At 49.9% G+C, this 23,657-nt stretch overlaps 33 non-coding genes across 33 annotated transcripts; all 33 read left to right on the top strand.

The window, feature by feature from the left end:
* The first annotated feature begins 748 nt into the window (after window positions 1-748).
* On the top strand, window positions 749-821 carry trnaa-ugc (transfer RNA alanine (anticodon UGC)). Its single transcript has one exon. It is a non-coding gene; the product is annotated as a tRNA-Ala (tRNA).
* Window positions 822-1,503: 682 nt separating this feature from the next.
* On the top strand, window positions 1,504-1,585 carry trnas-gcu (transfer RNA serine (anticodon GCU)). The gene has a single exon. It is a non-coding gene; the product is annotated as a tRNA-Ser (tRNA).
* A 526-nt stretch (window positions 1,586-2,111) lies between these two features.
* Window positions 2,112-2,184, top strand: trnaa-agc (transfer RNA alanine (anticodon AGC)). Its single transcript has one exon. It is a non-coding gene; the product is annotated as a tRNA-Ala (tRNA).
* A 681-nt stretch (window positions 2,185-2,865) lies between these two features.
* On the top strand, window positions 2,866-2,938 carry trnaa-ugc (transfer RNA alanine (anticodon UGC)). The gene has a single exon. It is a non-coding gene; the product is annotated as a tRNA-Ala (tRNA).
* Window positions 2,939-3,620: 682 nt separating this feature from the next.
* Window positions 3,621-3,702, top strand: trnas-gcu (transfer RNA serine (anticodon GCU)). The gene has a single exon. It is a non-coding gene; the product is annotated as a tRNA-Ser (tRNA).
* Window positions 3,703-4,228: 526 nt separating this feature from the next.
* trnaa-agc (transfer RNA alanine (anticodon AGC)) lies at window positions 4,229-4,301 on the top strand. The gene has a single exon. It is a non-coding gene; the product is annotated as a tRNA-Ala (tRNA).
* A 681-nt stretch (window positions 4,302-4,982) lies between these two features.
* Window positions 4,983-5,055, top strand: trnaa-ugc (transfer RNA alanine (anticodon UGC)). The gene has a single exon. It is a non-coding gene; the product is annotated as a tRNA-Ala (tRNA).
* Window positions 5,056-5,737: 682 nt separating this feature from the next.
* On the top strand, window positions 5,738-5,819 carry trnas-gcu (transfer RNA serine (anticodon GCU)). Its single transcript has one exon. It is a non-coding gene; the product is annotated as a tRNA-Ser (tRNA).
* Window positions 5,820-6,345: 526 nt separating this feature from the next.
* trnaa-agc (transfer RNA alanine (anticodon AGC)) lies at window positions 6,346-6,418 on the top strand. The gene has a single exon. It is a non-coding gene; the product is annotated as a tRNA-Ala (tRNA).
* Window positions 6,419-7,099: 681 nt separating this feature from the next.
* trnaa-ugc (transfer RNA alanine (anticodon UGC)) lies at window positions 7,100-7,172 on the top strand. The gene has a single exon. It is a non-coding gene; the product is annotated as a tRNA-Ala (tRNA).
* Window positions 7,173-7,854: 682 nt separating this feature from the next.
* Window positions 7,855-7,936, top strand: trnas-gcu (transfer RNA serine (anticodon GCU)). The gene has a single exon. It is a non-coding gene; the product is annotated as a tRNA-Ser (tRNA).
* A 526-nt stretch (window positions 7,937-8,462) lies between these two features.
* On the top strand, window positions 8,463-8,535 carry trnaa-agc (transfer RNA alanine (anticodon AGC)). The gene has a single exon. It is a non-coding gene; the product is annotated as a tRNA-Ala (tRNA).
* A 681-nt stretch (window positions 8,536-9,216) lies between these two features.
* trnaa-ugc (transfer RNA alanine (anticodon UGC)) lies at window positions 9,217-9,289 on the top strand. Its single transcript has one exon. It is a non-coding gene; the product is annotated as a tRNA-Ala (tRNA).
* A 682-nt stretch (window positions 9,290-9,971) lies between these two features.
* On the top strand, window positions 9,972-10,053 carry trnas-gcu (transfer RNA serine (anticodon GCU)). The gene has a single exon. It is a non-coding gene; the product is annotated as a tRNA-Ser (tRNA).
* A 526-nt stretch (window positions 10,054-10,579) lies between these two features.
* Window positions 10,580-10,652, top strand: trnaa-agc (transfer RNA alanine (anticodon AGC)). Its single transcript has one exon. It is a non-coding gene; the product is annotated as a tRNA-Ala (tRNA).
* Window positions 10,653-11,333: 681 nt separating this feature from the next.
* Window positions 11,334-11,406, top strand: trnaa-ugc (transfer RNA alanine (anticodon UGC)). The gene has a single exon. It is a non-coding gene; the product is annotated as a tRNA-Ala (tRNA).
* A 682-nt stretch (window positions 11,407-12,088) lies between these two features.
* trnas-gcu (transfer RNA serine (anticodon GCU)) lies at window positions 12,089-12,170 on the top strand. The gene has a single exon. It is a non-coding gene; the product is annotated as a tRNA-Ser (tRNA).
* A 526-nt stretch (window positions 12,171-12,696) lies between these two features.
* Window positions 12,697-12,769, top strand: trnaa-agc (transfer RNA alanine (anticodon AGC)). The gene has a single exon. It is a non-coding gene; the product is annotated as a tRNA-Ala (tRNA).
* A 681-nt stretch (window positions 12,770-13,450) lies between these two features.
* On the top strand, window positions 13,451-13,523 carry trnaa-ugc (transfer RNA alanine (anticodon UGC)). The gene has a single exon. It is a non-coding gene; the product is annotated as a tRNA-Ala (tRNA).
* A 682-nt stretch (window positions 13,524-14,205) lies between these two features.
* trnas-gcu (transfer RNA serine (anticodon GCU)) lies at window positions 14,206-14,287 on the top strand. Its single transcript has one exon. It is a non-coding gene; the product is annotated as a tRNA-Ser (tRNA).
* Window positions 14,288-14,813: 526 nt separating this feature from the next.
* Window positions 14,814-14,886, top strand: trnaa-agc (transfer RNA alanine (anticodon AGC)). Its single transcript has one exon. It is a non-coding gene; the product is annotated as a tRNA-Ala (tRNA).
* Window positions 14,887-15,567: 681 nt separating this feature from the next.
* trnaa-ugc (transfer RNA alanine (anticodon UGC)) lies at window positions 15,568-15,640 on the top strand. The gene has a single exon. It is a non-coding gene; the product is annotated as a tRNA-Ala (tRNA).
* Window positions 15,641-16,322: 682 nt separating this feature from the next.
* trnas-gcu (transfer RNA serine (anticodon GCU)) lies at window positions 16,323-16,404 on the top strand. Its single transcript has one exon. It is a non-coding gene; the product is annotated as a tRNA-Ser (tRNA).
* A 526-nt stretch (window positions 16,405-16,930) lies between these two features.
* trnaa-agc (transfer RNA alanine (anticodon AGC)) lies at window positions 16,931-17,003 on the top strand. The gene has a single exon. It is a non-coding gene; the product is annotated as a tRNA-Ala (tRNA).
* A 681-nt stretch (window positions 17,004-17,684) lies between these two features.
* On the top strand, window positions 17,685-17,757 carry trnaa-ugc (transfer RNA alanine (anticodon UGC)). The gene has a single exon. It is a non-coding gene; the product is annotated as a tRNA-Ala (tRNA).
* A 682-nt stretch (window positions 17,758-18,439) lies between these two features.
* On the top strand, window positions 18,440-18,521 carry trnas-gcu (transfer RNA serine (anticodon GCU)). Its single transcript has one exon. It is a non-coding gene; the product is annotated as a tRNA-Ser (tRNA).
* Window positions 18,522-19,047: 526 nt separating this feature from the next.
* On the top strand, window positions 19,048-19,120 carry trnaa-agc (transfer RNA alanine (anticodon AGC)). Its single transcript has one exon. It is a non-coding gene; the product is annotated as a tRNA-Ala (tRNA).
* A 681-nt stretch (window positions 19,121-19,801) lies between these two features.
* On the top strand, window positions 19,802-19,874 carry trnaa-ugc (transfer RNA alanine (anticodon UGC)). Its single transcript has one exon. It is a non-coding gene; the product is annotated as a tRNA-Ala (tRNA).
* A 682-nt stretch (window positions 19,875-20,556) lies between these two features.
* On the top strand, window positions 20,557-20,638 carry trnas-gcu (transfer RNA serine (anticodon GCU)). Its single transcript has one exon. It is a non-coding gene; the product is annotated as a tRNA-Ser (tRNA).
* Window positions 20,639-21,164: 526 nt separating this feature from the next.
* Window positions 21,165-21,237, top strand: trnaa-agc (transfer RNA alanine (anticodon AGC)). The gene has a single exon. It is a non-coding gene; the product is annotated as a tRNA-Ala (tRNA).
* A 681-nt stretch (window positions 21,238-21,918) lies between these two features.
* Window positions 21,919-21,991, top strand: trnaa-ugc (transfer RNA alanine (anticodon UGC)). Its single transcript has one exon. It is a non-coding gene; the product is annotated as a tRNA-Ala (tRNA).
* A 682-nt stretch (window positions 21,992-22,673) lies between these two features.
* trnas-gcu (transfer RNA serine (anticodon GCU)) lies at window positions 22,674-22,755 on the top strand. Its single transcript has one exon. It is a non-coding gene; the product is annotated as a tRNA-Ser (tRNA).
* A 526-nt stretch (window positions 22,756-23,281) lies between these two features.
* trnaa-agc (transfer RNA alanine (anticodon AGC)) lies at window positions 23,282-23,354 on the top strand. Its single transcript has one exon. It is a non-coding gene; the product is annotated as a tRNA-Ala (tRNA).
* Window positions 23,355-23,657: the final 303 nt, after the last annotated feature.

Here is a 23,657-nt window from a genome sequence, read left to right as displayed (position 1 = left end):
TTAGCTCAAATGGTAGAGCGCTCACTTAGCATGCGAGAGGTAGCGGGATCGACGCCCGCATTCTCCATTTGACACTTTGCTAGTCAGTGTCCCAATTGAATGCATGTGGCTTCCTTTGGCAAATCTTTATTTCACAGGTGTCGAACTCCAGGCCTCGAGGGCCGGTGTCCTGCAGGTTTCAGATGTATTCTTGATCCATCATAGGGGATTCAAATGGCTAAATTACCTCCCCAACATTTCTTGAAGTTCTCCAGAGGCCTGGTAATGAACTAATCATTTGATTCAGGTGTGTTGACCCAGGGTTATACCTAAAACCTGCAGGACACCGGCCCTCGAGGCCTGATGTTGTACACCCCAGGTTTATTTGCACTTCTCCGCTCACTACCTTTCAGGTACTACCATGTTAACGCTGGCTTCAAACCTCATCAATCTTTGACCATATGAAGTGATTGTCTCCCCTCTTACCCTCACAATACTGGCCGATGGCAGCAAAGAGTCCCCCGGCCCAGTCTGACATCTCTTTTCTCCAGAAGCAGCTGAAAGGGGCTTCCAGTGACACTCTCCTGGCGTACTGCGTAGGGCCCAGACTTGAATCGCTCGGAAATGTCTCGTGTGAGTTACGATTGCACCAAAGAGTCTTGTTGTAGTTGACAAGCCCAGAAAACATTGAAAGGGGGGTGTTGTGATTAGTTCCACCTGAGCTGAGGCTCCGTATGGCACGATGAAGCTGCAGTGCTCAACCCTCAATGGGGAATTAGCTCAAATGGTAGAGCGCTCGCTTTGCATGTGAGAGGCAGCGGGATCGATACCCGCATTCTCCAGGACACTTTTGGACATCCGCGAGGAAACCCAAAGCCATGCGTGTAGCCAATCCATTGGGTGTGGGTGGAGAACAAATTCAGGGGTGATTTGTCACACAAGGATAGCAGCAAGTGCGAAAGGCAAGCTTTAGAAGATGGTAGTGAGAGCTGCTCTGATGTGTGGCACAGATGGAGTCTGCAGAGTTGAAGATGATAAGCTTTTGCTTGGGAGTGTCCAGGATGGAACAGATGTGAAATGACCACGTGCGAGGGACAGCTGGGGTTGAGCCGTTTGCAGACGACGTTAGGCCAGCAAGGCTGAGGTGATTTGCACATGTGCAGAGGAGGGATATAAGATATACTGGGAAAAGGGTGTTAAATACGGAGCGGCTGGGCAGGAGAATAAGAGAAAGACCAAAGACAACGTTCATAGACGTAGCCAAGTAGGACATGCAGAGGGTTGGTGTGACAGAGGAGAATGCTAGGGGCAGGGTGAGATGGAGGCAGACGATCCACTCTGGCAACCCCCAAGAAGAACAGGCTCAAAGAAGAAGCCAGCATCACTCCAGGCTTCTACCAAAGTGTTACGCAGCCCCTCGTCGGGGATCTGGAGTCAATCTCCCTGCGTCCATACACCAGCGATCAGCTCACACATTATCCCTCGTCAATTCCCAATGCTACTGGCAAAGAGCAGTGTGCGGCAGATGAGGTGGCCGAGAGGTTAAGGCGATGGACTGCTAATCCATTGTGCTGTGCACGCTTGGGTTTGAATCCCATCCTCGTCGAGAGCTCTTTCTGCTTATGTTGATGCATCTTGTCAGTGTAAGATTGGCTGCCAAAGCAGGCATGATGCAATGCTCTTCTTTGGCTCAGTATTCACTTTAGTTCACCATGTGGTCTTGTTGCACAGGTCATGTTAAAGACAATGGTCTGCTAATACAGTAGTAGAAAGACGTTCTGCTTCCAGAATAGCAACATTCCTAATGGCCAACTTGCCCTACACTGAAAACCAAGGGGAGGAGGTCGGTAAGCATATTGATTAGAACCACCTCCCTCAGTTGGCTTCATTCAATGTGAATTAGCAGTGGCTCTAGTCCACAGTCCCTTGGATGTCCAGTCTCCTCAGTCTGTCTCTAAGGCTGATGGCATTCAGTCACGTTAGCATGACAGTGGATTGTCAGCGAGCCGCCTTAGTCTCTCAGCCACCTCCTGGGTGCTTTGCAGATTTCAGGATTTGTGCCCCTTCCCTATTTTGATCATACAACAAGTATGGACAAAGTGTAGCCTGTAATAAGTAAGACATGTAGCACAGGGGAGTTAGCTCAAATGGTAGAGCGCTCGCTTAGCATGCGAGAGGTAGCGGGATCGACGCCCGCATTCTCCATTTGACACTTTGCTAGTCAGTGTCCCAATTGAATGCATGTGGCTTCCTTTGGCAAATCTTTATTTCACAGGTGTCGAACTCCAGGCCTCGAGGGCCGGTGTCCTGCAGGTTTCAGATGTATTCTTGATCCATCATAGGGGATTCAAATGGCTAAATTACCTCCCCAACATTTCTTGAAGTTCTCCAGAGGCCTGGTAATGAACTAATCATTTGATTCAGGTGTGTTGACCCAGGGTTATACCTAAAACCTGCAGGACACCGGCCCTCGAGGCCTGATGTTGTACACCCCAGGTTTATTTGCACTTCTCCGCTCACTACCTTTCAGGTACTACCATGTTAACGCTGGCTTCAAACCTCATCAATCTTTGACCATATGAAGTGATTGTCTCCCCTCTTACCCTCACAATACTGGCCGATGGCAGCAAAGAGTCCCCCGGCCCAGTCTGACATCTCTTTTCTCCAGAAGCAGCTGAAAGGGGCTTCCAGTGACACTCTCCTGGCGTACTGCGTAGGGCCCAGACTTGAATCGCTCGGAAATGTCTCGTGTGAGTTACGATTGCACCAAAGAGTCTTGTTGTAGTTGACAATCCCAGAAAACATTGAAAGGGGGGTGTTGTGATTAGTTCCACCTGAGCTGAGGCTCCGTATGGCACGATGAAGCTGCAGTGCTCAACCCTCAATGGGGAATTAGCTCAAATGGTAGAGCGCTCGCTTTGCATGTGAGAGGCAGCGGGATCGATACCCGCATTCTCCAGGACACTTTTGGACATCCGCGAGGAGACCCAAAGCCATGCGTGTAGCCAATCCATTGGGTGTGTGTGGAGAACAAATTCAGGGGTGATTTGTCACACAAGGATAGCAGCAAGTGCGAAAGGCAAGCTTTAGAAGATGGTAGTGAGAGCTGCTCTGATGTGTGGCACAGATGGAGTCTGCAGAGTTGAAGATGATAAGCTTTTGCTTGGGAGTGTCCAGGATGGAACAGATGTGAAATGACCACGTGCGAGGGACAGCTGGGGTTGAGCCGTTTGCAGACGACGTTAGGCCAGCAAGGCTGAGGTGATTTGCACATGTGCAGAGGAGGGATATAAGATATACTGGGAAAAGGGTGTTAAATACGGAGCGGCTGGGCAGGAGAATAAGAGAAAGACCAAAGACAACGTTCATAGACGTAGCCAAGTAGGACATGCAGAGGGTTGGTGTGACAGAGGAGAATGCTAGGGGCAGGGTGAGATGGAGGCAGACGATCCACTCTGGCAACCCCCAAGAAGAACAGGCTCAAAGAAGAAGCCAGCATCACTCCAGGCTTCTACCAAAGTGTTACGCAGCCCCTCGTCGGGGATCTGGAGTCAATCTCCCTGCGTCCATACACCAGCGATCAGCTCACACATTATCCCTCGTCAATTCCCAATGCTACTGGCAAAGAGCAGTGTGCGGCAGATGAGGTGGCCGAGAGGTTAAGGCGATGGACTGCTAATCCATTGTGCTGTGCACGCGTGGGTTCGAATCCCATCCTCGTCGAGAGCTCTTTCTGCTTATGTTGATGCATCTTGTCAGTGTAAGATTGGCTGCCAAAGCAGGCATGATGCAATGCTCTTCTTTGGCTCAGTATTCACTTTAGTTCACCATGTGGTCTTGTTGCACAGGTCATGTTAAAGACAATGGTCTGCTAATACAGTAGTAGAAAGACGTTCTGCTTCCAGAATAGCAACATTCCTAATGGCCAACTTGCCCTACACTGAAAACCAAGGGGAGGAGGTCGGTAAGCATATTGATTAGAACCACCTCCCTCAGTTGGCTTCATTCAATGTGAATTAGCAGTGGCTCTAGTCCACAGTCCCTTGGATGTCCAGTCTCCTCAGTCTGTCTCTAAGGCTGATGGCATTCAGTCACGTTAGCATGACAGTGGATTGTCAGCGAGCCGCCTTAGTCTCTCAGCCACCTCCTGGGTGCTTTGCAGATTTCAGGATTTGTGCCCCTTCCCTATTTTGATCATACAACAAGTATGGACAAAGTGTAGCCTGTAATAAGTAAGACATGTGGCACAGGGGAGTTAGCTCAAATGGTAGAGCGCTCGCTTAGCATGCGAGAGGTAGCGGGATCGACGCCCGCATTCTCCATTTGACACTTTGCTAGTCAGTGTCCCAATTGAATGCATGTGGCTTCCTTTGGCAAATCTTTATTTCACAGGTGTCGAACTCCAGGCCTCGAGGGCCGGTGTCCTGCAGGTTTCAGATGTATTCTTGATCCATCATAGGGGATTCAAATGGCTAAATTACCTCCCCAACATTTCTTGAAGTTCTCCAGAGGCCTGGTAATGAACTAATCATTTGATTCAGGTGTGTTGACCCAGGGTTATACCTAAAACCTGCAGGACACCGGCCCTCGAGGCCTGATGTTGTACACCCCAGGTTTATTTGCACTTCTCCGCTCACTACCTTTCAGGTACTACCATGTTAACGCTGGCTTCAAACCTCATCAATCTTTGACCATATGAAGTGATTGTCTCCCCTCTTACCCTCACAATACTGGCCGATGGCAGCAAAGAGTCCCCCGGCCCAGTCTGACATCTCTTTTCTCCAGAAGCAGCTGAAAGGGGCTTCCAGTGACACTCTCCTGGCGTACTGCGTAGGGCCCAGACTTGAATCGCTCGGAAATGTCTCGTGTGAGTTACGATTGCACCAAAGAGTCTTGTTGTAGTTGACAAGCCCAGAAAACATTGAAAGGGGGGTGTTGTGATTAGTTCCACCTGAGCTGAGGCTCCGTATGGCACGATGAAGCTGCAGTGCTCAACCCTCAATGGGGAATTAGCTCAAATGGTAGAGCGCTCGCTTTGCATGTGAGAGGCAGCGGGATCGATACCCGCATTCTCCAGGACACTTTTGGACATCCGCGAGGAGACCCAAAGCCATGCGTGTAGCCAATCCATTGGGTGTGTGTGGAGAACAAATTCAGGGGTGATTTGTCACACAAGGATAGCAGCAAGTGCGAAAGGCAAGCTTTAGAAGATGGTAGTGAGAGCTGCTCTGATGTGTGGCACAGATGGAGTCTGCAGAGTTGAAGATGATAAGCTTTTGCTTGGGAGTGTCCAGGATGGAACAGATGTGAAATGACCACGTGCGAGGGACAGCTGGGGTTGAGCCGTTTGCAGACGACGTTAGGCCAGCAAGGCTGAGGTGATTTGCACATGTGCAGAGGAGGGATATAAGATATACTGGGAAAAGGGTGTTAAATACGGAGCGGCTGGGCAGGAGAATAAGAGAAAGACCAAAGACAACGTTCATAGACGTAGCCAAGTAGGACATGCAGAGGGTTGGTGTGACAGAGGAGAATGCTAGGGGCAGGGTGAGATGGAGGCAGACGATCCACTCTGGCAACCCCCAAGAAGAACAGGCTCAAAGAAGAAGCCAGCATCACTCCAGGCTTCTACCAAAGTGTTACGCAGCCCCTCGTCGGGGATCTGGAGTCAATCTCCCTGCGTCCATACACCAGCGATCAGCTCACACATTATCCCTCGTCAATTCCCAATGCTACTGGCAAAGAGCAGTGTGCGGCAGATGAGGTGGCCGAGAGGTTAAGGCGATGGACTGCTAATCCACTGTCCTGTGCACGCGTGGGTTCGAATCCCATCCTCGTCGAGAGCTCTTTCTGCTTATGTTGATGCATCTTGTCAGTGTAAGATTGGCTGCCAAAGCAGGCATGATGCAATGCTCTTCTTTGGCTCAGTATTCACTTTAGTTCACCATGTGGTCTTGTTGCACAGGTCATGTTAAAGACAATGGTCTGCTAATACAGTAGTAGAAAGACGTTCTGCTTCCAGAATAGCAACATTCCTAATGGCCAACTTGCCCTACACTGAAAACCAAGGGGAGGAGGTCGGTAAGCATATTGATTAGAACCACCTCCCTCAGTTGGCTTCATTCAATGTGAATTAGCAGTGGCTCTAGTCCACAGTCCCTTGGATGTCCAGTCTCCTCAGTCTGTCTCTAAGGCTGATGGCATTCAGTCACGTTAGCATGACAGTGGATTGTCAGCGAGCCGCCTTAGTCTCTCAGCCACCTCCTGGGTGCTTTGCAGATTTCAGGATTTGTGCCCCTTCCCTATTTTGATCATACAACAAGTATGGACAAAGTGTAGCCTGTAATAAGTAAGACATGTAGCACAGGGGAGTTAGCTCAAATGGTAGAGCGCTCGCTTAGCATGCGAGAGGTAGCGGGATCGACGCCCGCATTCTCCATTTCACACTTTGCTAGTCAGTGTCCCAATTGAATGCATGTGGCTTCCTTTGGCAAATCTTTATTTCACAGGTGTCGAACTCCAGGCCTCGAGGGCCGGTGTCCTGCAGGTTTCAGATGTATTCTTGATCCATCATAGGGGATTCAAATGGCTAAATTACCTCCCCAACATTTCTTGAAGTTCTCCAGAGGCCTGGTAATGAACTAATCATTTGATTCAGGTGTGTTGACCCAGGGTTATACCTAAAACCTGCAGGACACCGGCCCTCGAGGCCTGATGTTGTACACCCCAGGTTTATTTGCACTTCTCCGCTCACTACCTTTCAGGTACTACCATGTTAACGCTGGCTTCAAACCTCATCAATCTTTGACCATATGAAGTGATTGTCTCCCCTCTTACCCTCACAATACTGGCCGATGGCAGCAAAGAGTCCCCCGGCCCAGTCTGACATCTCTTTTCTCCAGAAGCAGCTGAAAGGGGCTTCCAGTGACACTCTCCTGGCGTACTGCGTAGGGCCCAGACTTGAATCGCTCGGAAATGTCTCGTGTGAGTTACGATTGCACCAAAGAGTCTTGTTGTAGTTGACAAGCCCAGAAAACATTGAAAGGGGGGTGTTGTGATTAGTTCCACCTGAGCTGAGGCTCCGTATGGCACGATGAAGCTGCAGTGCTCAACCCTCAATGGGGAATTAGCTCAAATGGTAGAGCGCTCGCTTTGCATGTGAGAGGCAGCGGGATCGATACCCGCATTCTCCAGGACACTTTTGGACATCCGCGAGGAAACCCAAAGCCATGCGTGTAGCCAATCCATTGGGTGTGGGTGGAGAACAAATTCAGGGGTGATTTGTCACACAAGGATAGCAGCAAGTGCGAAAGGCAAGCTTTAGAAGATGGTAGTGAGAGCTGCTCTGATGTGTGGCACAGATGGAGTCTGCAGAGTTGAAGATGATAAGCTTTTGCTTGGGAGTGTCCAGGATGGAACAGATGTGAAATGACCACGTGCGAGGGACAGCTGGGGTTGAGCCGTTTGCAGACGACGTTAGGCCAGCAAGGCTGAGGTGATTTGCACATGTGCAGAGGAGGGATATAAGATATACTGGGAAAAGGGTGTTAAATACGGAGCGGCTGGGCAGGAGAATAAGAGAAAGACCAAAGACAACGTTCATAGACGTAGCCAAGTAGGACATGCAGAGGGTTGGTGTGACAGAGGAGAATGCTAGGGGCAGGGTGAGATGGAGGCAGACGATCCACTCTGGCAACCCCCAAGAAGAACAGGCTCAAAGAAGAAGCCAGCATCACTCCAGGCTTCTACCAAAGTGTTACGCAGCCCCTCGTCGGGGATCTGGAGTCAATCTCCCTGCGTCCATACACCAGCGATCAGCTCACACATTATCCCTCGTCAATTCCCAATGCTACTGGCAAAGAGCAGTGTGCGGCAGATGAGGTGGCCGAGAGGTTAAGGCGATGGACTGCTAATCCATTGTGCTGTGCACGCGTGGGTTTGAATCCCATCCTCGTCGAGAGCTCTTTCTGCTTATGTTGATGCATCTTGTCAGTGTAAGATTGGCTGCCAAAGCAGGCATGATGCAATGCTCTTCTTTGGCTCAGTATTCACTTTAGTTCACCATGTGGTCTTGTTGCACAGGTCATGTTAAAGACAATGGTCTGCTAATACAGTAGTAGAAAGACGTTCTGCTTCCAGAATAGCAACATTCCTAATGGCCAACTTGCCCTACACTGAAAACCAAGGGGAGGAGGTCGGTAAGCATATTGATTAGAACCACCTCCCTCAGTTGGCTTCATTCAATGTGAATTAGCAGTGGCTCTAGTCCACAGTCCCTTGGATGTCCAGTCTCCTCAGTCTGTCTCTAAGGCTGATGGCATTCAGTCACGTTAGCATGACAGTGGATTGTCAGCGAGCCGCCTTAGTCTCTCAGCCACCTCCTGGGTGCTTTGCAGATTTCAGGATTTGTGCCCCTTCCCTATTTTGATCATACAACAAGTATGGACAAAGTGTAGCCTGTAATAAGTAAGACATGTAGCACAGGGGAGTTAGCTCAAATGGTAGAGCGCTCGCTTAGCATGCGAGAGGTAGCGGGATCGACGCCCGCATTCTCCATTTGACACTTTGCTAGTCAGTGTCCCAATTGAATGCATGTGGCTTCCTTTGGCAAATCTTTATTTCACAGGTGTCGAACTCCAGGCCTCGAGGGCCGGTGTCCTGCAGGTTTCAGATGTATTCTTGATCCATCATAGGGGATTCAAATGGCTAAATTACCTCCCCAACATTTCTTGAAGTTCTCCAGAGGCCTGGTAATGAACTAATCATTTGATTCAGGTGTGTTGACCCAGGGTTATACCTAAAACCTGCAGGACACCGGCCCTCGAGGCCTGATGTTGTACACCCCAGGTTTATTTGCACTTCTCCGCTCACTACCTTTCAGGTACTACCATGTTAACGCTGGCTTCAAACCTCATCAATCTTTGACCATATGAAGTGATTGTCTCCCCTCTTACCCTCACAATACTGGCCGATGGCAGCAAAGAGTCCCCCGGCCCAGTCTGACATCTCTTTTCTCCAGAAGCAGCTGAAAGGGGCTTCCAGTGACACTCTCCTGGCGTACTGCGTAGGGCCCAGACTTGAATCGCTCGGAAATGTCTCGTGTGAGTTACGATTGCACCAAAGAGTCTTGTTGTAGTTGACAATCCCAGAAAACATTGAAAGGGGGGTGTTGTGATTAGTTCCACCTGAGCTGAGGCTCCGTATGGCACGATGAAGCTGCAGTGCTCAACCCTCAATGGGGAATTAGCTCAAATGGTAGAGCGCTCGCTTTGCATGTGAGAGGCAGCGGGATCGATACCCGCATTCTCCAGGACACTTTTGGACATCCGCGAGGAGACCCAAAGCCATGCGTGTAGCCAATCCATTGGGTGTGTGTGGAGAACAAATTCAGGGGTGATTTGTCACACAAGGATAGCAGCAAGTGCGAAAGGCAAGCTTTAGAAGATGGTAGTGAGAGCTGCTCTGATGTGTGGCACAGATGGAGTCTGCAGAGTTGAAGATGATAAGCTTTTGCTTGGGAGTGTCCAGGATGGAACAGATGTGAAATGACCACGTGCGAGGGACAGCTGGGGTTGAGCCGTTTGCAGACGACGTTAGGCCAGCAAGGCTGAGGTGATTTGCACATGTGCAGAGGAGGGATATAAGATATACTGGGAAAAGGGTGTTAAATACGGAGCGGCTGGGCAGGAGAATAAGAGAAAGACCAAAGACAACGTTCATAGACGTAGCCAAGTAGGACATGCAGAGGGTTGGTGTGACAGAGGAGAATGCTAGGGGCAGGGTGAGATGGAGGCAGACGATCCACTCTGGCAACCCCCAAGAAGAACAGGCTCAAAGAAGAAGCCAGCATCACTCCAGGCTTCTACCAAAGTGTTACGCAGCCCCTCGTCGGGGATCTGGAGTCAATCTCCCTGCGTCCATACACCAGCGATCAGCTCACACATTATCCCTCGTCAATTCCCAATGCTACTGGCAAAGAGCAGTGTGCGGCAGATGAGGTGGTCGAGAGGTTAAGGCGATGGACTGCTAATCCATTGTGCTGTGCACGCGTGGGTTCGAATCCCATCCTCGTCGAGAGCTCTTTCTGCTTATGTTGATGCATCTTGTCAGTGTAAGATTGGCTGCCAAAGCAGGCATGATGCAATGCTCTTCTTTGGCTCAGTATTCACTTTAGTTCACCATGTGGTCTTGTTGCACAGGTCATGTTAAAGACAATGGTCTGCTAATACAGTAGTAGAAAGACGTTCTGCTTCCAGAATAGCAACATTCCTAATGGCCCACTTGCCCTACACTGAAAACCAAGGGGAGGAGGTCGGTAAGCATATTGATTAGAACCACCTCCCTCAGTTGGCTTCATTCAATGTGAATTAGCAGTGGCTCTAGTCCACAGTCCCTTGGATGTCCAGTCTCCTCAGTCTGTCTCTAAGGCTGATGGCATTCAGTCACGTTAGCATGACAGTGGATTGTCAGCGAGCCGCCTTAGTCTCTCAGCCACCTCCTGGGCGCTTTGCAGATTTCAGGATTTGTGCCCCTTCCCTATTTTGATCATACAACAAGTATGGACAAAGTGTAGCCTGTAATAAGTAAGACATGTGGCACAGGGGAGTTAGCTCAAATGGTAGAGCGCTCGCTTAGCATGCGAGAGGTAGCGGGATCGACGCCCGCATTCTCCATTTGACACTTTGCTAGTCAGTGTCCCAATTGAATGCATGTGGCTTCCTTTGGCAAATCTTTATTTCACAGGTGTCGAACTCCAGGCCTCGAGGGCCGGTGTCCTGCAGGTTTCAGATGTATTCTTGATCCATCATAGGGGATTCAAATGGCTAAATTACCTCCCCAACATTTCTTGAAGTTCTCCAGAGGCCTGGTAATGAACTAATCATTTGATTCAGGTGTGTTGACCCAGGGTTATACCTAAAACCTGCAGGACACCGGCCCTCGAGGCCTGATGTTGTACACCCCAGGTTTATTTGCACTTCTCCGCTCACTACCTTTCAGGTACTACCATGTTAACGCTGGCTTCAAACCTCATCAATCTTTGACCATATGAAGTGATTGTCTCCCCTCTTACCCTCACAATACTGGCCGATGGCAGCAAAGAGTCCCCCGGCCCAGTCTGACATCTCTTTTCTCCAGAAGCAGCTGAAAGGGGCTTCCAGTGACACTCTCCTGGCGTACTGCGTAGGGCCCAGACTTGAATCGCTCGGAAATGTCTCGTGTGAGTTACGATTGCACCAAAGAGTCTTGTTGTAGTTGACAAGCCCAGAAAACATTGAAAGGGGGGTGTTGTGATTAGTTCCACCTGAGCTGAGGCTCCGTATGGCACGATGAAGCTGCAGTGCTCAACCCTCAATGGGGAATTAGCTCAAATGGTAGAGCGCTCGCTTTGCATGTGAGAGGCAGCGGGATCGATACCCGCATTCTCCAGGACACTTTTGGACATCCGCGAGGAGACCCAAAGCCATGCGTGTAGCCAATCCATTGGGTGTGGGTGGAGAACAAATTCAGGGGTGATTTGTCACACAAGGATAGCAGCAAGTGCGAAAGGCAAGCTTTAGAAGATGGTAGTGAGAGCTGCTCTGATGTGTGGCACAGATGGAGTCTGCAGAGTTGAAGATGATAAGCTTTTGCTTGGGAGTGTCCAGGATGGAACAGATGTGAAATGACCACGTGCGAGGGACAGCTGGGGTTGAGCCGTTTGCAGACGACGTTAGGCCAGCAAGGCTGAGGTGATTTGCACATGTGCAGAGGAGGGATATAAGATATACTGGGAAAAGGGTGTTAAATACGGAGCGGCTGGGCAGGAGAATAAGAGAAAGACCAAAGACAACGTTCATAGACGTAGCCAAGTAGGACATGCAGAGGGTTGGTGTGACAGAGGAGAATGCTAGGGGCAGGGTGAGATGGAGGCAGACGATCCACTCTGGCAACCCCCAAGAAGAACAGGCTCAAAGAAGAAGCCAGCATCACTCCAGGCTTCTACCAAAGTGTTACGCAGCCCCTCGTCGGGGATCTGGAGTCAATCTCCCTGCGTCCATACACCAGCGATCAGCTCACACATTATCCCTCGTCAATTCCCAATGCTACTGGCAAAGAGCAGTGTGCGGCAGATGAGGTGGCCGAGAGGTTAAGGCGATGGACTGCTAATCCATTGTGCTGTGCACGCGTGGGTTCGAATCCCATCCTCGTCGAGAGCTCTTTCTGCTTATGTTGATGCATCTTGTCAGTGTAAGATTGGCTGCCAAAGCAGGCATGATGCAATGCTCTTCTTTGGCTCAGTATTCACTTTAGTTCACCATGTGGTCTTGTTGCACAGGTCATGTTAAAGACAATGGTCTGCTAATACAGTAGTAGAAAGACGTTCTGCTTCCAGAATAGCAACATTCCTAATGGCCCACTTGCCCTACACTGAAAACCAAGGGGAGGAGGTCGGTAAGCATATTGATTAGAACCACCTCCCTCAGTTGGCTTCATTCAATGTGAATTAGCAGTGGCTCTAGTCCACAGTCCCTTGGATGTCCAGTCTCCTCAGTCTGTCTCTAAGGCTGATGGCATTCAGTCACGTTAGCATGACAGTGGATTGTCAGCGAGCCGCCTTAGTCTCTCAGCCACCTCCTGGGCGCTTTGCAGATTTCAGGATTTGTGCCCCTTCCCTATTTTGATCATACAACAAGTATGGACAAAGTGTAGCCTGTAATAAGTAAGACATGTGGCACAGGGGAGTTAGCTCAAATGGTAGAGCGCTCGCTTAGCATGCGAGAGGTAGCGGGATCGACGCCCGCATTCTCCATTTGACACTTTGCTAGTCAGTGTCCCAATTGAATGCATGTGGCTTCCTTTGGCAAATCTTTATTTCACAGGTGTCGAACTCCAGGCCTCGAGGGCCAGTGTCCTGCAGGTTTCAGATGTATTCTTGATCCATCATAGGGGATTCAAATGGCTAAATTACCTCCCCAACATTTCTTGAAGTTCTCCAGAGGCCTGGTAATGAACTAATCATTTGATTCAGGTGTGTTGACCCAGGGTTATACCTAAAACCTGCAGGACACCGGCCCTCGAGGCCTGATGTTGTACACCCCAGGTTTATTTGCACTTCTCCGCTCACTACCTTTCAGGTACTACCATGTTAACGCTGGCTTCAAACCTCATCAATCTTTGACCATATGAAGTGATTGTCTCCCCTCTTACCCTCACAATACTGGCCGATGGCAGCAAAGAGTCCCCCGGCCCAGTCTGACATCTCTTTTCTCCAGAAGCAGCTGAAAGGGGCTTCCAGTGACACTCTCCTGGCGTACTGCGTAGGGCCCAGACTTGAATCGCTCGGAAATGTCTCGTGTGAGTTACGATTGCACCAAAGAGTCTTGTTGTAGTTGACAAGCCCAGAAAACATTGAAAGGGGGGTGTTGTGATTAGTTCCACCTGAGCTGAGGCTCCGTATGGCACGATGAAGCTGCAGTGCTCAACCCTCAATGGGGAATTAGCTCAAATGGTAGAGCGCTCGCTTTGCATGTGAGAGGCAGCGGGATCGATACCCGCATTCTCCAGGACACTTTTGGACATCCGCGAGGAGACCCAAAGCCATGCGTGTAGCCAATCCATTGGGTGTGGGTGGAGAACAAATTCAGGGGTGATTTGTCACACAAGGATAGCAGCAAGTGCGAAAGGCAAGCTTTAGAAGATGGTAGTGAGAGCTGCTCTGATGTGTGGCACAGATGGAGTCTGCAGAGTTGAAGATGATAAGCTTTTGCTTGGGAGTGTCCAGGATGGAACAGATGTGAAATGACCACGTGCGAGGGACAGCTGGGGTTGAGCCGTTTGCAGACGACGTTAGGCCAGCAAGGCTGAGGTGATTTGCACATGTGCAGAGGAGGGATATAAGATATACTGGGAAAAGGGTGTTAAATACGGAGCGGCTGGGCAGGAGAATAAGAGAAAGACCAAAGACAACGTTCATAGACGTAGCCAAGTAGGACATGCAGAGGGTTGGTGTGACAGAGGAGAATGCTAGGGGCAGGGTGAGATGGAGGCAGACGATCCACTCTGGCAACCCCCAAGAAGAACAGGCTCAAAGAAGAAGCCAGCATCACTCCAGGCTTCTACCAAAGTGTTACGCAGCCCCTCGTCGGGGATCTGGAGTCAATCTCCCTGCGTCCATACACCAGCGATCAGCTCACACATTATCCCTCGTCAATTCCCAATGCTACTGGCAAAGAGCAGTGTGCGGCAGATGAGGTGGCCGAGAGGTTAAGGCGATGGACTGCTAATCCATTGTGCTGTGCACGCGTGGGTTCGAATCCCATCCTCGTCGAGAGCTCTTTCTGCTTATGTTGATGCATCTTGTCAGTGTAAGATTGGCTGCCAAAGCAGGCATGATGCAATGCTCTTCTTTGGCTCAGTATTCACTTTAGTTCACCATGTGGTCTTGTTGCACAGGTCATGTTAAAGACAATGGTCTGCTAATACAGTAGTAGAAAGACGTTCTGCTTCCAGAATAGCAACATTCCTAATGGCCAACTTGCCCTACACTGAAAACCAAGGGGAGGAAGTCGGTAAGCATATTGATTAGAACCACCTCCCTCAGTTGGCTTCATTCAATGTGAATTAGCAGTGGCTCTAGTCCACAGTCCCTTGGATGTCCAGTCTCCTCAGTCTGTCTCTAAGGCTGATGGCATTCAGTCACGTTAGCATGACAGTGGATTGTCAGCGAGCCGCCTTAGTCTCTCAGCCACCTCCTGGGTGCTTTGCAGATTTCAGGATTTGTGCCCCTTCCCTATTTTGATCATACAACAAGTATGGACAAAGTGTAGCCTGTAATAAGTAAGACATGTGGCACAGGGGAGTTAGCTCAAATGGTAGAGCGCTCGCTTAGCATGCGAGAGGTAGCGGGATCGACGCCCGCATTCTCCATTTGACACTTTGCTAGTCAGTGTCCCAATTGAATGCATGTGGCTTCCTTTGGCAAATCTTTATTTCACAGGTGTCGAACTCCAGGCCTCGAGGGCCAGTGTCCTGCAGGTTTCAGATGTATTCTTGATCCATCATAGGGGATTCAAATGGCTAAATTACCTCCCCAACATTTCTTGAAGTTCTCCAGAGGCCTGGTAATGAACTAATCATTTGATTCAGGTGTGTTGACCCAGGGTTATACCTAAAACCTGCAGGACACCGGCCCTCGAGGCCTGATGTTGTACACCCCAGGTTTATTTGCACTTCTCCGCTCACTACCTTTCAGGTACTACCATGTTAACGCTGGCTTCAAACCTCATCAATCTTTGACCATATGAAGTGATTGTCTCCCCTCTTACCCTCACAATACTGGCCGATGGCAGCAAAGAGTCCCCCGGCCCAGTCTGACATCTCTTTTCTCCAGAAGCAGCTGAAAGGGGCTTCCAGTGACACTCTCCTGGCGTACTGCGTAGGGCCCAGATTTGAATCGCTCGGAAATGTCTCGTGTGAGTTACGATTGCACCAAAGAGTCTTGTTGTAGTTGACAATCCCAGAAAACATTGAAAGGGGGGTGTTGTGATTAGTTCCACCTGAGCTGAGGCTCCGTATGGCACGATGAAGCTGCAGTACTCAACCCTCAATGGGGAATTAGCTCAAATGGTAGAGCGCTCGCTTTGCATGTGAGAGGCAGCGGGATCGATACCCGCATTCTCCAGGACACTTTTGGACATCCGCGAGGAGACCCAAAGCCATGCGTGTAGCCAATCCATTGGGTGTGTGTGGAGAACAAATTCAGGGGTGATTTGTCACACAAGGATAGCAGCAAGTGCGAAAGGCAAGCTTTAGAAGATGGTAGTGAGAGCTGCTCTGATGTGTGGCACAGATGGAGTCTGCAGAGTTGAAGATGATAAGCTTTTGCTTGGGAGTGTCCAGGATGGAACAGATGTGAAATGACCACGTGCGAGGGACAGCTGGGGTTGAGCCGTTTGCAGACGACGTTAGGCCAGCAAGGCTGAGGTGATTTGCACATGTGCAGAGGAGGGATATAAGATATACTGGGAAAAGGGTGTTAAATACGGAGCGGCTGGGCAGGAAAATAAGAGAAAGACCAAAGACAACGTTCATAGACGTAGCCAAGTAGGACATGCAGAGGGTTGGTGTGACAGAGGAGAATGCTAGGGGCAGGGTGAGATGGAGGCAGACGATCCACTCTGGCAACCCCCAAGAAGAACAGGCTCAAAGAAGAAGCCAGCATCACTCCAGGCTTCTACCAAAGTGTTACGCAGCCCCTCGTCGGGGATCTGGAGTCAATCTCCCTGCGTCCATACACCAGCGATCAGCTCACACATTATCCCTCGTCAATTCCCAATGCTACTGGCAAAGAGCAGTGTGCGGCAGATGAGGTGGCCGAGAGGTTAAGGCGATGGACTGCTAATCCATTGTGCTGTGCACGCGTGGGTTCGAATCCCATCCTCGTCGAGAGCTCTTTCTGCTTATGTTGATGCATCTTGTCAGTGTAAGATTGGCTGCCAAAGCAGGCATGATGCAATGCTCTTCTTTGGCTCAGTATTCACTTTAGTTCACCATGTGGTCTTGTTGCACAGGTCATGTTAAAGACAATGGTCTGCTAATACAGTAGTAGAAAGACGTTCTGCTTCCAGAATAGCAACATTCCTAATGGCCCACTTGCCCTACACTGAAAACCAAGGGGAGGAGGTCGGTAAGCATATTGATTAGAACCACCTCCCTCAGTTGGCTTCATTCAATGTGAATTAGCAGTGGCTCTAGTCCACAGTCCCTTGGATGTCCAGTCTCCTCAGTCTGTCTCTAAGGCTGATGGCATTCAGTCACGTTAGCATGACAGTGGATTGTCAGCGAGCCGCCTTAGTCTCTCAGCCACCTCCTGGGCGCTTTGCAGATTTCAGGATTTGTGCCCCTTCCCTATTTTGATCATACAACAAGTATGGACAAAGTGTAGCCTGTAATAAGTAAGACATGTGGCACAGGGGAGTTAGCTCAAATGGTAGAGCGCTCGCTTAGCATGCGAGAGGTAGCGGGATCGACGCCCGCATTCTCCATTTGACACTTTGCTAGTCAGTGTCCCAATTGAATGCATGTGGCTTCCTTTGGCAAATCTTTATTTCACAGGTGTCGAACTCCAGGCCTCGAGGGCCGGTGTCCTGCAGGTTTCAGATGTATTCTTGATCCATCATAGGGGATTCAAATGGCTAAATTACCTCCCCAACATTTCTTGAAGTTCTCCAGAGGCCTGGTAATGAACTAATCATTTGATTCAGGTGTGTTGACCCAGGGTTATACCTAAAACCTGCAGGACACCGGCCCTCGAGGCCTGATGTTGTACACCCCAGGTTTATTTGCACTTCTCCGCTCACTACCTTTCAGGTACTACCATGTTAACGCTGGCTTCAAACCTCATCAATCTTTGACCATATGAAGTGATTGTCTCCCCTCTTACCCTCACAATACTGGCCGATGGCAGCAAAGAGTCCCCCGGCCCAGTCTGACATCTCTTTTCTCCAGAAGCAGCTGAAAGGGGCTTCCAGTGACACTCTCCTGGCGTACTGCGTAGGGCCCAGACTTGAATCGCTCGGAAATGTCTCGTGTGAGTTACGATTGCACCAAAGAGTCTTGTTGTAGTTGACAAGCCCAGAAAACATTGAAAGGGGGGTGTTGTGATTAGTTCCACCTGAGCTGAGGCTCCGTATGGCACGATGAAGCTGCAGTGCTCAACCCTCAATGGGGAATTAGCTCAAATGGTAGAGCGCTCGCTTTGCATGTGAGAGGCAGCGGGATCGATACCCGCATTCTCCAGGACACTTTTGGACATCCGCGAGGAGACCCAAAGCCATGCGTGTAGCCAATCCATTGGGTGTGTGTGGAGAACAAATTCAGGGGTGATTTGTCACACAAGGATAGCAGCAAGTGCGAAAGGCAAGCTTTAGAAGATGGTAGTGAGAGCTGCTCTGATGTGTGGCACAGATGGAGTCTGCAGAGTTGAAGATGATAAGCTTTTGCTTGGGAATGTCCAGGATGGAACAGATGTGAAATGACCACGTGCGAGGGACAGCTGGGGTTGAGCCGTTTGCAGACGACGTTAGGCCAGCAAGGCTGAGGTGATTTGCACATGTGCAGAGGAGGGATATAAGATATACTGGGAAAAGGGTGTTAAATACGGAGCGGCTGGGCAGGAAAATAAGAGAAAGACCAAAGACAACGTTCATAGACGTAGCCAAGTAGGACATGCAGAGGGTTGGTGTGACAGAGGAGAATGCTAGGGGCAGGGTGAGATGGAGGCAGACGATCCACTCTGGCAACCCCCAAGAAGAACAGGCTCAAAGAAGAAGCCAGCATCACTCCAGGCTTCTACCAAAGTGTTACGCAGCCCCTCGTCGGGGATCTGGAGTCAATCTCCCTGCGTCCATACACCAGCGATCAGCTCACACATTATCCCTCGTCAATTCCCAATGCTACTGGCAAAGAGCAGTGTGCGGCAGATGAGGTGGCCGAGAGGTTAAGGCGATGGACTGCTAATCCATTGTGCTGTGCACGCGTGGGTTCGAATCCCATCCTCGTCGAGAGCTCTTTCTGCTTATGTTGATGCATCTTGTCAGTGTAAGATTGGCTGCCAAAGCAGGCATGATGCAATGCTCTTCTTTGGCTCAGTATTCACTTTAGTTCACCATGTGGTCTTGTTGCACAGGTCATGTTAAAGACAATGGTCTGCTAATACAGTAGTAGAAAGACGTTCTGCTTCCAGAATAGCAACATTCCTAATGGCCCACTTGCCCTACACTGAAAACCAAGGGGAGGAGGTCGGTAAGCATATTGATTAGAACCACCTCCCTCAGTTGGCTTCATTCAATGTGAATTAGCAGTGGCTCTAGTCCACAGTCCCTTGGATGTCCAGTCTCCTCAGTCTGTCTCTAAGGCTGATGGCATTCAGTCACGTTAGCATGACAGTGGATTGTCAGCGAGCCGCCTTAGTCTCTCAGCCACCTCCTGGGCGCTTTGCAGATTTCAGGATTTATGCCCCTTCCCTATTTTGATCATACAACAAGTATGGACAAAGTGTAGCCTGTAATAAGTAAGACATGTAGCACAGGGGAGTTAGCTCAAATGGTAGAGCGCTCGCTTAGCATGCGAGAGGTAGCGGGATCGACGCCCGCATTCTCCATTTGACACTTTGCTAGTCAGTGTCCCAATTGAATGCATGTGGCTTCCTTTGGCAAATCTTTATTTCACAGGTGTCGAACTCCAGGCCTCGAGGGCCGGTGTCCTGCAGGTTTCAGATGTATTCTTGATCCATCATAGGGGATTCAAATGGCTAAATTACCTCCCCAACATTTCTTGAAGTTCTCCAGAGGCCTGGTAATGAACTAATCATTTGATTCAGGTGTGTTGACCCAGGGTTATACCTAAAACCTGCAGGACACCGGCCCTCGAGGCCTGATGTTGTACACCCCAGGTTTATTTGCACTTCTCCGCTCACTACCTTTCAGGTACTACCATGTTAACGCTGGCTTCAAACCTCATCAATCTTTGACCATATGAAGTGATTGTCTCCCCTCTTACCCTCACAATACTGGCCGATGGCAGCAAAGAGTCCCCCGGCCCAGTCTGACATCTCTTTTCTCCAGAAGCAGCTGAAAGGGGCTTCCAGTGACACTCTCCTGGCGTACTGCGTAGGGCCCAGACTTGAATCGCTCGGAAATGTCTCGTGTGAGTTACGATTGCACCAAAGAGTCTTGTTGTAGTTGACAAGCCCAGAAAACATTGAAAGGGGGGTGTTGTGATTAGTTCCACCTGAGCTGAGGCTCCGTATGGCACGATGAAGCTGCAGTGCTCAACCCTCAATGGGGAATTAGCTCAAATGGTAGAGCGCTCGCTTTGCATGTGAGAGGCAGCGGGATCGATACCCGCATTCTCCAGGACACTTTTGGACATCCACGAGGAGACCCAAAGCCATGCGTGTAGCCAATCCATTGGGTGTGGGTGGAGAACAAATTCAGGGGTGATTTGTCACACAAGGATAGCAGCAAGTGCGAAAGGCAAGCTTTAGAAGATGGTAGTGAGAGCTGCTCTGATGTGTGGCACAGATGGAGTCTGCAGAGTTGAAGATGATAAGCTTTTGCTTGGGAGTGTCCAGGATGGAACAGATGTGAAATGACCACGTGCGAGGGACAGCTGGGGTTGAGCCGTTTGCAGACGACGTTAGGCCAGCAAGGCTGAGGTGATTTGCACATGTGCAGAGGAGGGATATAAGATATACTGGGAAAAGGGTGTTAAATACGGAGCGGCTGGGCAGGAGAATAAGAGAAAGACCAAAGACAACGTTCATAGACGTAGCCAAGTAGGACATGCAGAGGGTTGGTGTGACAGAGGAGAATGCTAGGGGCAGGGTGAGATGGAGGCAGACGATCCACTCTGGCAACCCCCAAGAAGAACAGGCTCAAAGAAGAAGCCAGCATCACTCCAGGCTTCTACCAAAGTGTTACGCAGCCCCTCGTCGGGGATCTGGAGTCAATCTCCCTGCGTCCATACACCAGCGATCAGCTCACACATTATCCCTCGTCAATTCCCAATGCTACTGGCAAAGAGCAGTGTGCGGCAGATGAGGTGGCCGAGAGGTTAAGGCGATGGACTGCTAATCCATTGTGCTGTGCACGCGTGGGTTCGAATCCCATCCTCGTCGAGAGCTCTTTCTGCTTATGTTGATGCATCTTGTCAGTGTAAGATTGGCTGCCAAAGCAGGCATGATGCAATGCTCTTCTTTGGCTCAGTATTCACTTTAGTTCACCATGTGGTCTTGTTGCACAGGTCATGTTAAAGACAATGGTCTGCTAATACAGTAGTAGAAAGACGTTCTGCTTCCAGAATAGCAACATTCCTAATGGCCAACTTGCCCTACACTGAAAACCAAGGGGAGGAAGTCGGTAAGCATATTGATTAGAACCACCTCCCTCAGTTGGCTTCATTCAATGTGAATTAGCAGTGGCTCTAGTCCACAGTCCCTTGGATGTCCAGTCTCCTCAGTCTGTCTCTAAGGCTGATGGCATTCAGTCACGTTAGCATGACAGTGGATTGTCAGCGAGCCGCCTTAGTCTCTCAGCCACCTCCTGGGTGCTTTGCAGATTTCAGGATTTGTGCCCCTTCCCTATTTTGATCATACAACAAGTATGGACAAAGTGTAGCCTGTAATAAGTAAGACATGTGGCACAGGGGAGTTAGCTCAAATGGTAGAGCGCTCGCTTAGCATGCGAGAGGTAGCGGGATCGACGCCCGCATTCTCCATTTGACACTTTGCTAGTCAGTGTCCCAATTGAATGCATGTGGCTTCCTTTGGCAAATCTTTATTTCACAGGTGTCGAACTCCAGGCCTCGAGGGCCAGTGTCCTGCAGGTTTCAGATGTATTCTTGATCCATCATAGGGGATTCAAATGGCTAAATTACCTCCCCAACATTTCTTGAAGTTCTCCAGAGGCCTGGTAATGAACTAATCATTTGATTCAGGTGTGTTGACCCAGGGTTATACCTAAAACCTGCAGGACACCGGCCCTCGAGGCCTGATGTTGTACACCCCAGGTTTATTTGCACTTCTCCGCTCACTACCTTTCATGTACTACCATGTTAACGCTGGCTTCAAACCTCATCAATCTTTGACCATATGAAGTGATTGTCTCCCCTCTTACCCTCACAATACTGGCCGATGGCAGCAAAGAGTCCCCCGGCCCAGTCTGACATCTCTTTTCTCCAGAAGCAGCTGAAAGGGGCTTCCAGTGACACTCTCCTGGCGTACTGCGTAGGGCCCAGACTTGAATCGCTCGGAAATGTCTCGTGTGAGTTACGATTGCACCAAAGAGTCTTGTTGCAGTTGACAAGCCCAGAAAACATTGAAAGGGGGGTGTTGTGATTAGTTCCACCTGAGCTGAGGCTCCGTATGGCACGATGAAGCTGCAGTGCTCAACCCTCAATGGGGAATTAGCTCAAATGGTAGAGCGCTCGCTTTGCATGTGAGAGGCAGCGGGATCGATACCCGCATTCTCCAGGACACTTTTGCACATCCGCGAGGAGACCCAAAGCCATGCGTGTAGCCAATCCATTGGGTGTGGGTGGAGAACAAATTCAGGGGTGATTTGTCACACAAGGATAGCAGCAAGTGCGAAAGGCAAGCTTTAGAAGATGGTAGTGAGAGCTGCTCTGATGTGTGGCACAGATGGAGTCTGCAGAGTTGAAGATGATAAGCTTTTGCTTGGGAGTGTCCAGGATGGAACAGATGTGAAATGACCACGTGCGAGGGACAGCTGGGGTTGAGCCGTTTGCAGACGACGTTAGGCCAGCAAGGCTGAGGTGATTTGCACATGTGCAGAGGAGGGATATAAGATATACTGGGAAAAGGGTGTTAAATACGGAGCGGCTGGGCAGGAGAATAAGAGAAAGACCAAAGACAACGTTCATAGACGTAGCCAAGTAGGACATGCAGAGGGTTGGTGTGACAGAGGAGAATGCTAGGGGCAGGGTGAGATGGAGGCAGACGATCCACTCTGGCAACCCCCAAGAAGAACAGGCTCAAAGAAGAAGCCAGCATCACTCCAGGCTTCTACCAAAGTGTTACGCAGCCCCTCGTCGGGGATCTGGAGTCAATCTCCCTGCGTCCATACACCAGCGATCAGCTCACACATTATCCCTCGTCAATTCCCAATGCTACTGGCAAAGAGCAGTGTGCGGCAGATGAGGTGGCCGAGAGGTTAAGGCGATGGACTGCTAATCCATTGTGCTGTGCACGCGTGGGTTCGAATCCCATCCTCGTCGAGAGCTCTTTCTGCTTATGTTGATGCATCTTGTCAGTGTAAGATTGGCTGCCAAAGCAGGCATGATGCAATGCTCTTCTTTGGCTCAGTATTCACTTTAGTTCACCATGTGGTCTTGTTGCACAGGTCATGTTAAAGACAATGGTCTGCTAATACAGTAGTAGAAAGACGTTCTGCTTCCAGAATAGCAACATTCCTAATGGCCAACTTGCCCTACACTGAAAACCAAGGGGAGGAGGTCGGTAAGCATATTGATTAGAACCACCTCCCTCAGTTGGCTTCATTCAATGTGAATTAGCAGTGGCTCTAGTCCACAGTCCCTTGGATGTCCAGTCTCCTCAGTCTGTCTCTAAGGCTGATGGCATTCAGTCACGTTAGCATGACAGTGGATTGTCAGCGAGCCGCCTTAGTCTCTCAGCCACCTCCTGGGCGCTTTGCAGATTTCAGGATTTATGCCCCTTCCCTATTTTGATCATACAACAAGTATGGACAAAGTGTAGCCTGTAATAAGTAAGACATGTAGCACAGGGGAGTTAGCTCAAATGGTAGAGCGCTCGCTTAGCATGCGAGAGGTAGCGGGATCGACGCCCGCATTCTCCATTTGACACTTTGCTAGTCAGTGTCCCAATTGAATGCATGTGGCTTCCTTTGGCAAATCTTTATTTCACAGGTGTCGAACTCCAGGCCTCGAGGGCCGGTGTCCTGCAGGTTTCAGATGTATTCTTGATCCATCATAGGGGATTCAAATGGCTAAATTACCTCCCCAACATTTCTTGAAGTTCTCCAGAGGCCTGGTAATGAACTAATCATTTGATTCAGGTGTGTTGACCCAGGGTTATACCTAAAACCTGCAGGACACCGGCCCTCGAGGCCTGATGTTGTACACCCCAGGTTTATTTGCAC

The sequence above is a fragment of the Diplotaxodon limnothrissa genome, linkage group LG12 (genome assembly GCF_057381915.1).
Source record: "Diplotaxodon limnothrissa isolate DT_005_m linkage group LG12, D_limnothrissa_male_GT1.1, whole genome shotgun sequence".
Lineage (NCBI taxonomy): Eukaryota > Metazoa > Chordata > Actinopteri > Cichliformes > Cichlidae > Diplotaxodon > Diplotaxodon limnothrissa.
This window is presented reverse-complemented; position numbering and strand designations above follow the sequence as displayed.